Source organism: Sciurus carolinensis, chromosome 8 (assembly GCF_902686445.1).
Source record: "Sciurus carolinensis chromosome 8, mSciCar1.2, whole genome shotgun sequence".
NCBI classification, from domain to species: Eukaryota; Metazoa; Chordata; class Mammalia; order Rodentia; family Sciuridae; genus Sciurus; species Sciurus carolinensis.
In genome coordinates, this window is record NC_062220.1 from 39,714,755 (window position 1) to 39,728,922 (window position 14,168).

The 14,168-nt window shown below is 36.3% G+C and overlaps 1 pseudogene; it reads right to left on the reverse strand.

Moving 5' to 3' along the window:
• Positions 1-11,378: 11,378 nt before the first annotated feature.
• On the reverse strand, positions 11,379-12,318 carry LOC124991794 (S-adenosylmethionine decarboxylase proenzyme 1-like; annotated as a pseudogene).
• Between the last annotated feature and the right edge of the window lie 1,850 nt (positions 12,319-14,168).

Sequence of the window (14,168 nt, forward strand, 5' to 3'; positions counted from 1 at the left end):
TTTTATCCCAACTCTCTTGCCGGCACACTGTGAGCACTTGATGAGTGTGGTTATACTATCAGCAGTGACTGACAACTCTCCTTATGCACCTGTATCGGTTGGGTGTGCTCCTGTGCTAACAATACTCACCTTTGCCTTATATAATGCTAATTAGAGGATTATCCAGGACTTTCACTGTTCTTCTATTTCAAAAATGTTTTTAATAGCATAAGAAATACATAAATATCTTCTCTTGCTTAAAATAATACACTGCTAAAAGTTTGTGTCAAGTCATTTTCAAGTTGCTACTACATTCCAGATCCTTCTCCAAGGGTAACCTATACATTGATTTTGATGAGTATTTTTTTCATATTTTGTATTTTATGTCTATGTGTGAATTGACATATATGTATATCTGTTATTCAGGGTTCAATATCTGTGTGATCAGTTGTAGGGAACATTCCTCAACTTATCTGGTGGTAGTCACTGACACCATGGTCTAAGTAAGTCAAACAATTTGAACAGAGAAACTGAGGTAATGGTAAAGACTCACCATGAAATGAAGGTCTTTGCAGTTGTTGAGGCTGAGCTCGGAGCTGAGGGGAGGCCTCGCCCTGTCATGCATCCCAGCAAGCTATGATGTAAGCTCGCCAGCGCTGCCTTGCCTCATTCTGTGTGCAGGAGCTTACCATTCCCCCAGTCCTTTGTCTCAGACCTGTTGCTGGGCAGAATTGCTTAGGCATGCTTTGTTGTTTACACTACCTGGACCCTCAACGTATAGTTCACCTATAGGCTGACTCTGTTATACTTTAACAAGTGTGTTAACCTGATTGGATAATGTGCCTATACATGTCCCGTGCAACCCTAGATCCCTGCCTTCAGAGCTCAATCTCCTACGCCTGAGTAAGCATGCTGGGTAAGGCTAGGTAGGGTAGGCATTATTCGTCCTCAACCTCAGCAACCCCGTCTCTGAACATCTACAATCAGTAGTGATGGCCCCTCTCTCATTTCTGGTAATAACAATTTGTGTCTTTTCTTCCCTACCCCTTCATTTCTGGTTACAGGTTTACCAATGTTATTTTAAGGAACCAGATTTTATTGATTTTCTCTATTGATTTCCTGTTTTCAAGTAATTGATTTCTGCTCTAATTTTTTCCTTCAGCTTGTTTTGATATTGCTCTTTCTTCAGTTTCCTGAAGTAGAAGCTTAGATTATTGATTATAGAGTTTTATTCTCATCTAATACATGTATTCAATGCTAAAAATTACCCTCTAAGTCTTGCTTTCATTCAGCACACTTTTTGGTGTTTTTTTTAAATAGTACTGGGGATTAAACCCAGTGCCTTGAGATTCCTGCAAGTGATCTAGCCACACCCCAAGCTCCTAGCATACAAATGTTGATATATTATTTTTCATTTTCATTCAATTAAATATTTACTTTTCACCTCAGAGATTGTTTCTGAGAATCTTAATCCATCAACCAATTATTTTCTGTTTATTTTTACTATGTGACAAGGTAATAATCAATGTGAGTTTTAGAAGGAAATTTTATAAGAATCCTTTCTCAGTCTTGTATTTACATTTACCCATCTTTTAACATACACTTAAGACTTGTACATAAAAAATTTCTATTTGAAACCATTTTTATTTAAGATAATTATTTACATAATATGAAGTAGTCATTGTTTAATAGGTGGGGTTTCTTGATACTGCAGTTAATTTAAATAAAAACCATGTCATTTGTTATATATATAATTTTATTTCCCAACGAACAAGATCACATTTGTCTTACACTGAAAATATTTCTTTGCTAAAATTTTCTGAAAATGAAGATATATGAATATACACAGACCACGGAACAATTTTAACTATATTATTATACAAAAGAATAATACAGAGTATGAGGAAATGTTTTCCACATGCACTTCAGATAGAGCACTAATCTCCAAAATTTACAAAGAACTTACAAAACTTTACATCAAAAATACAAAGAACCTAGTCAATAAATGGGCCAAGGAACTGGATAGAAATTTTACAGAAGAAGATACGTGATGTCGCTGGCTCTTCACGGTACCAAATCCGCGGATATTTGTCACTGCCTGCAGCAACAATTTGCACGGGTCTCTAAGGGGGGTGGACTGGAAACTGAGCCACTTCTATTTCTGAGCTACTTCCTTCCTTGCTTGCTTGTTTATAGAGGATAGAGGAAATAAGGTTTATTTGCTTTGAGAGGAGAGAGAGACTTTGCTCAAGAGAGAGAGAGACCACACTTTCAGAGATCCATGTCTTCTTAGTTTTGCTGCTTCTTCTTAAAGGCGCCTCCTGCATCCTGTGAACCAAGGGTGCGTCTACCTAAGGTGCTTTAGTGATGTGTCCCGCGTACTGCGATCTGCCTTCTGCAACCTAAAGACGTGTTCTCAGTTCTCCACTCTGCGATCAATCTTCCGCCGCTGCCCCTACTCGCTGTTTCTGCTTGCCGCATCTTCTTCCTTTCTGCTAAAGGCTTCTCTGCTTCTTTCTGCTAGCTGCTGCTCTTACTCTCTCGCCCCCGCCCACCGCCTGCTTATATTCCCTCCAGGAGGCGGAGGGCGGGGCCAAGCCAGTTGCCATCAGGCGAGGAGCCAGTTGTCCAATCACGAGCAGGTGCAAGCAGGAGCACTCGGGAACACCTGTGTAGGGTACCTCCAATGTGATCAAAACAGCTTCTGGCTGGCTGCCAGGCGCCATCTTGGCGAGTCCGCATGGCATAGCCCCCAACAAGGTGATTAACAAATATATGAAAAAGTGTTCAACATCTCTAGTAATTAGAAAAATGTAAATCAAAACAATTCCAAGATTTCATCTTAATCCAATTAGAATGGCTATTATTAAGAATACAAGCAATAATAGGTTTTGGCATGGATGTGGGGAAAAAGGCATACTTGTACATTGCTGGTAGAGTTGCAAATTGGTGCAACCACTCTGGAAAGCATTATGGAGATTCCTCAGAAGACTTGGAATGGACTCTTTTTTTTTTTTTTTTTGTGGTACTGGGGATCAAACTCAGGGCCTTGTGCTTGTGAGGCAAGCACTCTACCAGCTGAGCTATCTCCCCAGCCCTGGACTCATGTTTTGATCCAGTTATCCCACTCCATGGTTTATACCCAAAGGACTTAAAATTAGCAAACTACAATAATGCAGCCACATCAAGGTTTCTAGCAGCTCAATTGACAATAGCTAGATTGTGGAAGCAACCTAAATGCCCTTCAACAGATGAATGGATAAAGAAACTGTGGTATATATACACAATGGAATATTATTCAACCATAAAGAAGAATAAAATTATGGCATTTGCAGATAAATGGATGGAATTGGAGAATATTGTGCTAAGTGAAATCAACCAATTCCAAAAAAGTGAAGGCCAAATGTTTTTCCTGATAAGTGCATGATGATACATAATGGGGGTGGGAGGTGGGGGTAAGAGGAGTATGGAGGAACTTTAGATTATGAAGAGGGAAATGAGAGAGGTGAGAGGGTGGGGGTATGAAAGACGTCTGTCTTATTCCACCATCATTACCCTGTGTACATGTATGATTACATGAATGGTGAATCTACAAGAAAAAAAAAGAATAACAAAGATAGATTTTGTTAAACTCATATGCACTTTAATGGACTATACAGGGGACAAAAATATTTGTAATGAAGAAAACATTTTATAGTGGAGAAAGTGAGACAAAGAAAGTAGAAAGAGAACAGCAGATAAGAAACCAGGACAGAGGGGTCAGTACCCAACCTGATTTTATAGTATACTCACCTATTATAAACTTTTGTGGCCTAAGAAGTGGGAGAATTTTAAGTAAAACAATGTTTCCATTTTGAATAAGATTTTATTTTCAATTAAACACTGAAGAAGGCAGGAGAGGTTATTTTTAGGTGGTCCTGAAAGAAACAACAAAAAATATTAATTTATTAAAGTGAACTTTAAAGAAAGATGATATGAAGGGGAATGATAACCTGAAATTGAATAGGAATCTTCAACATCCTTCAAAAATATGCACACATAAATTATGGGATTTTCTGGTAAATGGATGGAGCTGGAGCATATCATGCTAAGAGAAATAAGTCAATCCCAAAGAACCAAAGACTGAATATTTTCTCTGATATGCAGATGCTAATTCACAATGGGGTGGGGTGGCCAGGGAAGAACAGAGGTACTTTGGATTAGTCAGAGGGAAGTGAAGTCAGGAGGGGGGATAGGGGTAGGAATGACAGTAAAATGAATCAAACATTATTACCTTATTTGCATATATGATTACATGACTAGTGTACCTCTACATCATGTACATCCAGAAGAATGAGAAGTTATGCTCTATTTACATGTGATGTGTCAAAATGCATTCTACTGTCATGTATAACTAATTAGAACAAATAAAAAATATGTTTATGTGCAACAAAAGAGTCAAAGGATTCCAAGAGTATTGACAGCAATTGAATAGAAAAACTTGGCTCAGAGACCAGGTGTTCATAAACCTGAGTGCACAGGTAAACTTACGGATATTGACACACACTATCTTGATTGATGACATCATGAAACATGGTAAGATGTTTGTCTAAAGGACCTGAAATAATGGGCAGACTGAATGCAACAATGAGAAGCTAACCATGGTGCAAGCGAACAGTCCATGTATCACATCTAGGTAAACAAGCCCAGCCATACTTTTAACCAAGGATGTCAAACACTAGTATCACAGAACACAGCATGTTTTATAGCATGGCTGTTGTTAGGGGATTTGCTCAGTGGAAGTACTAGCTGAACTTAGCCATCTTCCAGAGGAAAATAGTGTTGCTAAAAATCCCACATGAATGGGTGTCTTCAGCATGCTCTGTTCACGATGGCTTTCATTTCTCCCCATCCTTTCATTCTTTCTCCTTTGTTTAGCACTGCTCTTTAGCATCTCCATAAGGGGAAGGGGGACAAAAGAGAAATACATTTATTTTCACATCCTTATGGAATCTTGTGCAGCATACAGTTTATTATGAAACAAAACTTAACTAGAATATTAATAGGTTATATCTGAGTGGAGAAATTATAGAGATTTCTGTTTTCTTATTCTTTTTTCAATTTGCCAATTTTTCTACAATGATTATACACTGTACCTCTATAGTCATAAGCAAACAAATACAAAATGTGCTTATCTATTTCCTGTGTTCATTCCAACTAGTCATTCTATTATCCCTTTGAAATTCTGATTATCATACCACTGTAAAAAGTTGGTGTTAGTTTAACGATTATTTAAGGAACTCTAAATAAATTGCTTGGCTTAAAAATTCATTGTAATTGTAAGCAACTGTGGCAAATTGAGGATTAACTCAACTTGAAGATTAAATTAAAGGTTTTAGACATTACTAGCAATCAGAGGAATACAAATGAAAACTACACTGAGACTTAATCTTATTCCAGTCAGAATGACAGTTATCAAGAATACAAATAATAATAGATGCTGGCATGGATGTGGGAGAAAAAGGTACACTCATAAGTTGTTGGTGGACTGAAAATTAGTTCAACCACTCTGGAAAGCAATATGGAGATTCCCTCAAAAAACTAGAAATGGAACCACCATATGACCCAGCTATCACACTTCTTCATATTTATCCAAAAGAATTAAAATCAGCATACTAGATATACATGAACACCAAGGTTTATAGCAGTGCAATTCACGATAGTCTAGATATGGAACCAACTCAGGTGCTCACCGATGATGAATGGATTAAGAATATATTGGGTGTGCATGTGTATGTGTGCGTGTGTGTGTGTTATGTATATAATACACAGATATATATAATATGTACTTATTATATATAAAAGAGTTTTACTCAGCCATAAAGAAGAATAGAATCATAGCATTTGCCAGTAAATGGATGTAACTGAGAATATCATGCTAAGTGAAATGAGCCAGACTCAGAAAGTCAAGGGTCAAATGTCCTTTCTCATATGCTGAAACTGAAGCTAAAAGCAAATTAAGGAGGGGAAAAGGTGAAGGAGAGTTTCCATGAAAATAGAGGGAAGATCTGTGCAGTAGAAGGAGATTGAGGGGGAGGGGGTGGGGGGAGGGATGGGAAAGGGGAGGAAATGCAGAATGAATTTGACAAAATTACACTATGTTGCATATATAAATATGCCACAGTGAATTCTATCTTAGTATGTATCTATAAAGCACCACTTAAAAATATATAAATAAGTGGAAGGTAGACCAGTAAAATAGAAGAAAGGGAATGGGAGAGGGAGAAGGGAAGGACATAGGGGTAGGGAGGAGGGAAGGGAAAGGCGGGCACCAGGGAAATTTTAAAAAAATGGTTTTGGGGAGGGTCTGGTAAAGGGAAAGTTCTATGCCTCAGAGGGTTGCTTGTGAAGATTTAAAAAAAAATTAAATTCTAAAAATTTTCAGAGGTGGTAAAAAGGTGAGGACTGAGTTTGAAAAAATTCTCAGTGGAGTTGAAATAAGGTTAATCAGTGATTTTGTAAGGGCAAGATAGAACACCTTGAGAATGCAAGGTTTTATTTAAAAGCTTAGCATCCAAAAAGTTAAGATAATTCTATTACACTAATAAAAGGCAAAAGCAAAAAGCTAAGTTAAAAAGTACTTTGAATTTTTCAGATCTTCTTATTATAAATAGTAAATTGATAGCTAAATATGTAGATATATATAAAATGATATATAAAATTTATACATGTAATCATACATAATATGATTGTTTCAGTGCTCATTCTTATTTTAAATCAAGTGAACTCTACTAGTTTTACCTGAAAATAATTGGTGAGTCATGAAGCTCATATCAGATAAAGACACAGATGGGAAGTTGTTGGTGTTGTCTTTGAAGATTTGCCATCTAGAGAATTGATAAAACATTTTGATATTATATCCTTTGCACTTCAATGTTTAGCAGTGTCCAATTTCAAATTGTGAATTTTTTCCTTTAATAATTGAAATTATTATTCAGTATTTGTCTCCTTGTTCAGCTAAACAACTAAGAAGATGTAATTTTTTTTCTTGGAGCCTTATACTTTTTTCACTGGCTTAACATTCCAATATAAACATAATTTTTTAACTAATTGGGTAGCAAATGTGAACATAAACACACAAACATTTATTGATGATATTGCTGCTACATCTCAGATTAGTCCTGCTTATTGATTTAATAAGATTTATATTTGCCCATTCCAACAAAAATATTTACATCAATGAGCTAATGTTAAACACAAATATACATTATGAAATACACAATAATTAGACTACTACTTTCTAATCAAGGAGAGTTATTTTACAGTACCAGTAAATGTAGATGTGAATATACCAATTTACTAATACTTGAGCTCATAGTGACAGGTACATCAGTACAGAATGGTCGTTACCCTTTAACCTCACACTTTGTTTACTAATGCTGAGAATTTCTTCAATTCAGCCCTCAGATTCAGAGAGATTCAGAGTGTGTAAGGGAAGTTCAGGACTGATAAACTAGGATTTTTTAAAGGTTAAAAGGTCACATAAATCTTATTTCACCTACATTTTGTATTAAATAGACTTTGAGATTTGGAATTTGAAAATGAATATTTCATCCCAATGTTAAACCCATGAAATTTGGGCATAGGTACTGTGGTAGTCTAGGGCTACTCACAGATATTTCTGTTCTACTTCTGGGAAAAGAGGAATAATGCTTTTCCTGTCCCCTTGGACTCAGGGGTGCTCACATGACTTACTCTAGCCATGTGGAAGTAAGGAAAGTTGTATTTTGTGATCCATTTTTCTAATTTTCCTTAATGAATAGGAATGATGACTGCCATTTATTATTGGTCTTTCAAACATGAAAGAAATACTTAGCATCTTCTTTTTCTTACTTTTCTTTAATAATGAAAATATTTAAGGTTGTACATTTTCCTGAGTAACTTTCACCAGATTTCAAATTATGAAGTGAAATAATGGATGGAAAGTCCAGCGTGAGGAAGTAATCACTGAGCTAAAGTCGACCAGATAACAGATGAATGCATAAAGAAAATGTGGTGTATATATACACAGTGGAATATTACTCAGTCACAGAGAAGAATAAAATTATGGCATTTGCCAGTAAATGAATGGAACTGGAGAATATCATGCTAAGTGAAACAAGCCAGTCCCAAAAAACCAAAGGCAGAATGTTTTCTCTGATATGTGGATGCTAACCCACAACAGGGGAGGGGAAGATTAGAAGTTCATTGGACTAGGCAAAAGGGAATGAAGGAAAGGGAGAGGGATGGGAATAGGAAAGAGAATAAATCAGCATATCTTTCCTATCCACATATATGAATACACAACCAATATAACTCCACATCATGTACTACCCCAATAATGGGATCCTAATTGCAATGTTGTATTTATTCTATGTACGTATAATACTTCAAAATATACTCTATTCCCATGTGAAAAAAGAAATGCCAGTATGAATTAAAGTATCTTAATTCCAAATTTTTAAAACAAGTGAAAATAGATGTTCTTTTCATTGCTTTCTATATAGTTTGTAAATTTTCTTTTAATTTTTCTCTTATGTTTAAGAGTAAATTAGTTAATTTCTAAGACTCATGATTTGTTTTAGACAGTTTGTTCACTGCTGGGATTAAAAGACCCAAACAAAACAATTAGAGGAGGAAAAGTTTATTTTGGGGCTCCTGGTTTCAGAGGTCTCAGTCTATAGACAGCAGGCTCCATTCCTTAGAACTTGAGATGAGGCAGAACATCATGGCGGAAGAGTGTAGTGGAGCAGCTCATATGATGATCAGAAACTCCACTTGCCAGATACAAAATATATACTCCCAAAACACACCCACAATGACCCACCTTCTTCCAGTCACACCCTACCTGCCTTCAGTTACCACTCAGCTAATCCCCATCAGGGGATTAGTTCATTGATTGGGTCAAGGATCTCATTAATCATTTCACCTCTGAAAGTTCTTGCATTATCTAACACATGAGCTTTTGGGAGACACCTCACATCCAAATCACAACAAGATTTATTTGGTAACTCATTTTAGCTTATTTCTGATTTTACTAGAGTATTATGAAACAATGTGACGTTTAAGATACTTCTTCAAACTTATTAAGGTTTTCTTTATAGCTGGGAGATGATTAGTTTTTATAAGTCTTCAAGAAATATTGAGAAAATTTATTTTTTAGTCAAGGGCTATAAGATATGCACATAAACACACAAATACTTTATCCATTAAACCACATTTTTAAATAATATGATATAATCCTTCAAGTTGTGTTAATTTTACCAAGTCATGTATTATAGTCTTCTACTGTGAGCCTATTTTTTTTAAAGCAGATCTCTGTATATTGGATAATTTTTATTTTATACACTTAGCTGCTCTTTGTTAATAAAATCTTGTCTATACATTTTTCATAGATATTTTCTCATTATAAAATTAACTCTTATCTTTAGCATTTTTACTCTAATTTCACATTGTCTGATATTAATATTGCCATTTCTACTTCCTTTTTGGTTTGTTTAGTATCTTTTCCACTCCTATATTTATAACCTTTTTATTATTTTGTGTTTCTTATAAAGATTTTACAAAGGTTTAATTTTTAAAATCCAATCTGATATTCTCTATTCTTCCATGGAAGAAGTTAGTCCACTTATATTCAAAGCAATGACATTGAGTTTTACTATTTCATCATGTATTCTACCTATCACTTATTTTTAAGTTGTTTTCTACTTCTTTTTTCTTATTTTTGTATTGGATTTATGAAGTTATGCCTCATTTTCTTTCATTTATTAATTTAAATTTAAATTTACAAAAATTACATGAAAGCACAAGGACACCACATGTTACAAATATCTTGTTTTTTTTCTTTTAAAAAATTATCACCAATAAGAGTTTTAAATAATTTCCTTTTCCTTTAATCACATCTCTCTCCTATCTCCCCCATAGATGAGAGTTTTAATTTCTCCTTCCCCATCCCTCCCATTCCTTACTAACTCTCATGTTTTTGCAGAGGAAGTTTGTTACAGTTCATTTGAAATGATTAATAAAATTTCCCTTATTGTATTTCCCTTCTCTTTCTAGAGGGTTTATTTCTTTACATGTTTTGCTCTTTTGATATTTTTTTTTTTTACATTTTACTTTTATCTATATATATATACATTTTGCAGTACTGAGAATTGAACCCAGGGGCCCTCTATATTGTCAGCCCTTTAAAATTTTTGGGGCAGGGCCTTACTAAGTTGCTTAGACTGGCCTCAAACTTACGATCCTCCTGTCTCGGTCTCCCCATTAGCTGTGACTACAGTTGTGCCCCCTTAGCATCCTGTTGATTTAATATTTAGACTTAATATTGAAGCATTTTTTTGCACATCATTGTTTTATCATGTTTTTGTTTCTCCCATATTTAATATCCTTTTTGTGTTCTGCAACATTTATTATCGGTTTTCATTAGAATTTGCTGAGAAATTTTCCTCCCTGAACACTGGCATATCTTCAAATATCTTTATTTTGCTGACAGATGAATAATTTCTTAGCTACATATAGGATTCTTTGATTGAAATTCATTTCTCTCAGTATTTTTCAGATGTATGCTACTGATTTTTAACTTCCAGGGTTGCAAACGAGAAGTTCAGTCAGTATAATTTTTTTTCTTTATGGTTGCTTGTTCTTTTTGACAGAAAACTTTGAATGTTTTCTATTTATCATTAGTACTTAGAAACTTCCCAGAATATGTCTAAGTATATATCACTCCTCATCAATCTCCACTTCAATCTAAAGATTCAGCCTTTTCTTTAGCTCAGGGATATTTCCTTTCTTTTGTGCCTCCTTTCTTTCTTTTCTTCTTTCTCTCTCTCTCTTTCTAACTGAACTTGACTTGTAAAAGAAAAACTTTAATTGTTGTAAAAAATAGTGTGAAGTAGAAATTGGTTTCAATAATATTAGTAGAGAATATGTTCTAGAAAGTGGAGGTAACTGGATATAAAATTCTGCCAGCAGTTTAATAAAATAGTCCCAGATGGGTAGGCTAAGGCCAACACCTAATGAGGATGAGAGCCTTGTTTGTGGGGAATTTTGGACAAAACCTGCAGAAACATTATACTCTGCATAAACCAAACTGAATTTTTATCACAAGTTATTGTAACTTCATTTAGTAAAACCTTTTTCTCTATATGCACTTCAATTTCTCAGCAAGGGCGGCAAGGGTTACCAAAATAGAGAAGAAAACATTCATGATGATATCTAACTTCTTGATGAAATAAGATGATTACGCTCTCATTACATCTAGGGCTTTCTGAAACTAAAAGGTGGTGCTTATAGAGAGCGTGACCCCTGGTATCAACATCTAGAAAGCAGCCACTACCTTCTATATGTTCTCTTTTTGTGCTTTTCCTCAATTTTCTTAATCAACTCTGTTGTTGTTGCCATTTCTTAGAAAAACTGGTAAAAACAAAATTGTAATCATTGAACATAGCACTCTGGCAATCAAGACGTTTAAAACCTTCAATCTTCTGGGGTGAAGAAAGTACTGTGCATCCTTTAGAATTCAGATTGACAAACAAGGTGGTCACAAATTTTCCTGGTTTGAAGACTTCGATAACTTTCCTTATCCAAGCATCATGAGAGGACTGACTTAAGTTTGTTTTAAACATAACATATGATAATTTTAGTTCTGGCTTGATGTAACTAATCCAATGTGTTCCAACTGATTTGGTTCCATTTACTGAATACCCACAAGACTTGAATGGTGATATCTATAGCAGAACCTGGTATCATGTCACAAATTCCACTTTTGTGAGTGACATCTTCTGTAGTAATACCATCTATCATGTGGATTTAATCCATAACTGCTGGGTCAAGCTCACCCACCAAAATTTCCAGGGTTTGATCTAGCTGACTGAAGGATGCCTCATACAATATGCTGCTCTATTTGGGAAAATTGCATTAAGAAGCTCTATTTCTTCTTGGAAATTCTGGTGCAGGAATCCTTGGCGAGAAAGCTTCATGAGATTCTTACAAGAATAAAAGACGGTTTGAGCTGAGTCAAACCTTCTGTAATTCCTAGCAAGCTTCAACAGGGGAACCAGCGCTTTCAGCAAAGGGTGGCACCACAAATCTTCAAAATGCAATGTCACCTGGAGACAAACATGCTACTCTGAGTACATAAGCATCCTCATGCTTGTCTGTTTTTGTCACACTTAGGATTGAACATTGCACATCCTTTAAAAAGACACCCTACTCAGATCTTGGGATAGTGCAAAGATGCCCAGATCCTTGTTTTGCATTGGGCTGCTGCCAAGAGAATCAAGCCTCCAGCAGCTTCTTGGTCTCTCCAGAAAAATGTGCTGCTTCCCTCACCATGAGATTAGTGAGCACCCAATAACCACAGAGAATCAAATAAATTCAATCTCTGCTCCCACTACTGCACTGCTGCTCCAGATTGTTCCAACTGTGTTATGAAAGTTCAGGTTCATTTTTTTGCTATAATTTTATACTAACATTTAAAAAAGGATTAATAAAAATTTCTCAGTTTTTTTTGTGCGTGGGTGAGCAAAAGTTGAATAAGAGTCTGTTGGAAATAGAGGTATATAGAGTTCAATCTTCTTAGAGTCTGATGCTTTCAGAGAGTAGAGGGAGCACCAGCTAATGACACCAACCATAGCCTCTAGTGGTTTCATTTATCCCTCTGATGGAACTGCTTTTATTTCCATGTTAAGTTTCCTGAAGATATCATTCAATTCCCCCAACTGTTCTCTAAAGCTTTCTATCTCATTCTTTTCTTTGTGCTTTGAGATAGAGCATAGGTTGAAATGTGTCCTGCAAAAAGACATGCTGAAGTTCCAACCCCCTATGCCTTTGACTGTGACCTTATTTGAAAAAAGGGTCTTTGCAGATGTAACTGAGGTGTAGAGGCCCTGAGTCCCTTGAGTAGTATCCTTTTGGGGAGAGGGAAATTTGGAGACACAGAGACACAGAGACACAAAGGAGAAGAGAGCCAGGTATGGCCGAAGCAGAGATTGGAGTGATGCAGCTCTGAGTCCAGGGATGCCAAAGCCTGCCAGCAAGCATCAGAGGCTAGGAAGAGGCCAGGCAGGATCTTCCCTCAGAGCCTGCAGAGGGAGCACCACCCTGCTGACACCTTGGGTTTGGACTTCGCCTCCAGAGCTTGTTTTAAGTCCCCAGTTTATTGTCACTTTGTTATGGCAGCTGTAGGACAGGAATACAAGATAGTTCTTCCACTAGATGTTCCAGATCTGCTTGGAATAGTCAATTTGCCTAATTCATTTTATGTATGGGATCATTTCATTAAAGAATTATGTATCCATCACCATTCATAAAGTTCACAGAATATTTTATGGCTTCTACTTGAATCTCCTTACATTATATTACCTTTTTATAGTTTGGGTTTTTATTCTGTCTTATTGGACAACTGTATTTCACTCAGCATCTGCTCTTTTTATTCTAATTTTTATTGCCGGGTGCTAGTTTCCCTTATGTGTTATTTTGCTCATTGGCTAACCAGAGTTCAGGACTGATTCTGGGGTACCCTACATGGCAGCTATCTTGGTGGTGATGATGGGCAAAGTGACCTCTATCCCTGAGGGCAGATGACGATGGAGTAGACAGAGAGCCATTTACTTGCTAGTTCTTGGTGGAGGCCTCTCTGCAATTTGGTCTTCCTGTGTCTTTTCTCTAGCATCAGGAGCAGGGTAGCCTTAGCCTACTAATTCAGTGACTTCTTAGCCTTTTGAAAGTCAGGACAAATAATTTTCCTTCTGTGAGGGTTCCTGCTCACCAAGGTCAAGCACTTTCCAGGGTCTTCTACTTTATAGTCCTTATCTGGGAATTGGCTCCACTCGCTGGATGGTTTTCCAACCAAGAGGAGGAAAACCTCATACTAGGTCTTCCTCTTGCACCTTAGCAGAGTTACTATTTATATCTATGGTTTTTTTTTTTTTTTTTTTTTTTGGTGGGGGAGGGTATCATGGATTGAACTCAGGGGCACTCCACCACTAAGCCATATCCCAGCCCTATTTTGTATTTTATTTAGAGATAGGGTCTCACTGAGTTGCTCAGGGTCTCACTTTTGCTGAGGCTGACTTTGAACTTGCCATCCTCCTGCTTCAGCCTCTGGAGCTACTGGGATTAGAAGTGTGTGCCACTGCACCTCACTATACCTGTGTTTTTTAAATTGC